Source organism: Austrofundulus limnaeus, unplaced genomic scaffold, assembly GCF_001266775.1.
Source record: "Austrofundulus limnaeus strain Quisiro unplaced genomic scaffold, Austrofundulus_limnaeus-1.0 Scaffold13, whole genome shotgun sequence".
Classification (NCBI taxonomy): Eukaryota; Metazoa; Chordata; class Actinopteri; order Cyprinodontiformes; family Rivulidae; genus Austrofundulus; species Austrofundulus limnaeus.
Window position 1 is genome coordinate 1,965,560 of NW_013952415.1, and position 2,954 is coordinate 1,968,513.

Here is a 2,954-nt window from a genome sequence, read left to right on the forward strand (position 1 = left end):
TAACAAGGCAGGCTAAAAGTAGCAAAGACTAGGTAAAAACAAAAGTAACAAAAGACTAACTAAAAGCTAAAAGTAGCAAAGACTAGGTAAAAACAAAAGTAACAAAAGACTAACTAAAAGCTAAAAGTAGCAAAGGCTAGCTAATCAATAAAAGTAACAAAAATCGTGCTAAAATTTAAAAGTAACATAAGACTGGCCAACAGCTAGAAGTATCAAAGGCTAGCTAATAAATCAAAGTACAAAAGGCTGTCTTATAGCTAAAAGTAACAAAGGCTAGCTAAAAGCTAAAAGTAGCAAAGCTATCTAATAAAAGTAACAAGGCAGGCTAAAAGCTAAAATTAGCAAAGGGTAGCTAATAGATCAAAGTAACAAAAATCTAGCTAAAGGTTAAAAGTAACATGACTGGACAACAGCTTGAAGTAGCAAAAGCTAGCTAATAGATAAAAGTAACAAAATGAATGAATGAAGCTGAATGTAGCAAAACAATAGCTATCAGCTTAAAGTAGCAGAAGAGTAGCTAAAAACAATAGGTTAGCTAAAAGTAGCAACGGGCTTATTTACAAAAGGTTGTTTAAAAGTTAAAAATAAAAAAGGTTAGCGAAATGTAGCCATCAATTAGCACAGCTAAATGTAGCAATCACTTAGCACCACTAAATTCTGCTAAAGGGTCGCTTNAAAAAATAAAATAAAATAAAATAAATCTGATCGTAAAGCTGCAGTGAAATCAGATTTCTTTCTGGGTTTTATGAACAGATCATCCCGGGATTAAAGCGGCTTCACGATCAATCAGTGGGTTCGTGGGTCTGGACCCGTCCTGGTTTCTGCCGCATCTCTGCACCAAGCCTCAGCGCGCCGGGTTCGGACAAGTCTGAGCTTTCATTTGAGCCGCTGTGACCCGGTTTCCGAGGTCCTGGTCCGCCGGTCTTTGTCTCGCGGTGTCCACGAGAGTGTGGAGGTTTCGGTGCCGGTGGTCTTTGTTAGGCTCGGTGTCTGGTCCGAACCGGGTCTTTGTGTTCCTGTGAGCTTTGGAAGGACTGTTTTTAGAGGAGGCTGATGGGTTCTGATTCCTCTGGGTTCAGAGGAGCAGTAGGGTGGAGGGGGCTCCTGTTTCCCTCCATGTTTCCCCCTCAGCTGTGCAGGACAGGAGGTCACCATCAGTGGAACAAAATACGAAGAATGGCTTCTCATTCAGGGGCGGGGCTAARGGGGTGGCCCGGGGGGCACACACAATCTACTGCTGCCACCCCCAGGTGCCACCCTGGCTTCAGACGCTTAAAAACCGCTGTATGCTAGGTAAGTTAGAGACGTCTGACGGCACTTGAATGCAGCACAGATCCAGCCCCTCTGTGCTGAGGGATGARGCGAAGAGATGAATCGTTTAATTCTCAGATTTAGGGATGAAACGGCGCCACGTGAGACATGATGGGAACGAAAGATTACACGTTTTTAAAGAAAATTAACAATTAGGTGCTGAATTGAAATTTGCTGAAGAAKTTGAACTAAGTTATTAAAGTTGAAAGAAGCAGAACATGTGCAAACAGGAACCAGGAGCTAAAAGAAACAAATTAAAGCTAAAATGTGAAACACTAGGAAAAAGAAGCAAAACATTAGCTAAATGTAGCAAAGCATTAGCTTAAGGTAGCAAAGAATTAGTTAAAAAACAAAAGTAACATAAGACTAGCTAAAAGCTAAAAGTAGCAAAAGGAATAACTAAAAGCTAAAAGTAACAAAGGCTAGCTAATAGCTAAATGTATCAAAGACTAGCTAAAAATAAATGTAAGAAAAGGCTGGCTAAAAGCTAAAAGTAACAAAACCTAGGTAAAAACCAAAAGTAACAACAGGAATAACTAAAAGCTAAAAGTAACAAAGGCTAGCTAATAGCTAAAAGTATCAAAGACTAGCTAAAAATAAATGTAAGAAAAGGCTGGCTAAAAGCTAAAAGTAACAAAGGCTGGCTAAACAGCTAAAAGTAACAAAGGCTGGCTAAAAGCTAAAAGTAACAAAGGCTAGGTAAAAACCAAAAGTAACAAAAGGAATAACTAAAAGCTAAAAGTAACAAAGGCTATCTAATAAAAGTAACAAGGCAGGCTAAAAGTAGCAAAGACTAGGTAAAAACAAAAGTAACAAAAGACTAACTAAAAGCTAAAAGTAGCGAAGGCTAGCTAATCGATAAAAGTAACAAAAATCGTGCTAAAATTTAAAAGTAACATAAGACTGGCCAACAGCTAGAAGTATCAAAGGCTAGCTAATAGATCAAAGTACAAAAGGCTGTCTTATAGCTAAAAGTAACAAAGGCTAGCTAAAAGCTAAAAGTAACAAAGGCTAGCTAAAAGCTAAAAGTAGCAAAGGCTAGCCAATAAAAGTAACAAAGGCTAAAAGCTAAAAGTAGCAAAGGCTAGCTAATAGATCAAAGTACAAAAGGCTGTCTTATAGCTAAAAGTAACAAAGACTAGCTAAAAGTTAAAAGTAGCAAAGGCTAGCCAATAAAAGTAACAAAGGCTAAAAGTAGCAAAGGCTAGCTAATAGATCAAAGTAACAAAAATCTAGCTAAAGGTTAAAAGTAACAAGACTGGCCAACAGCTTGAAGTAGCAAAAGCTAGCTAATAGATCAAAGTAACAAAATGAATGAATGAAGCTGAACGTAGCAACACAATAGCTATCAGCTAAAAGTAGCAGAAGAGTAGCTAAAAACAACAATAGTTTAGCTAAAAGTAGCAAAGGGCTGACTTACAAAAAGTTGTTTAAAAACTAAAAATAAAAAAGGTTAGCGAAATGTAGCCATCAATTAGCACAGTTAAATGTAGCATTCAGTTAGCACCGCTACATTCTGCTAAAGTGTCGCTTGGAGCTAAAGCATCAAACAGTACCTACAGAATAACGTAAAAGACTAGCTAGAAGCTAAAATCAGCAAAAGCCTGGCTAAAAGCTAAGTCTGAGCTGATGTTGTCGAGTCT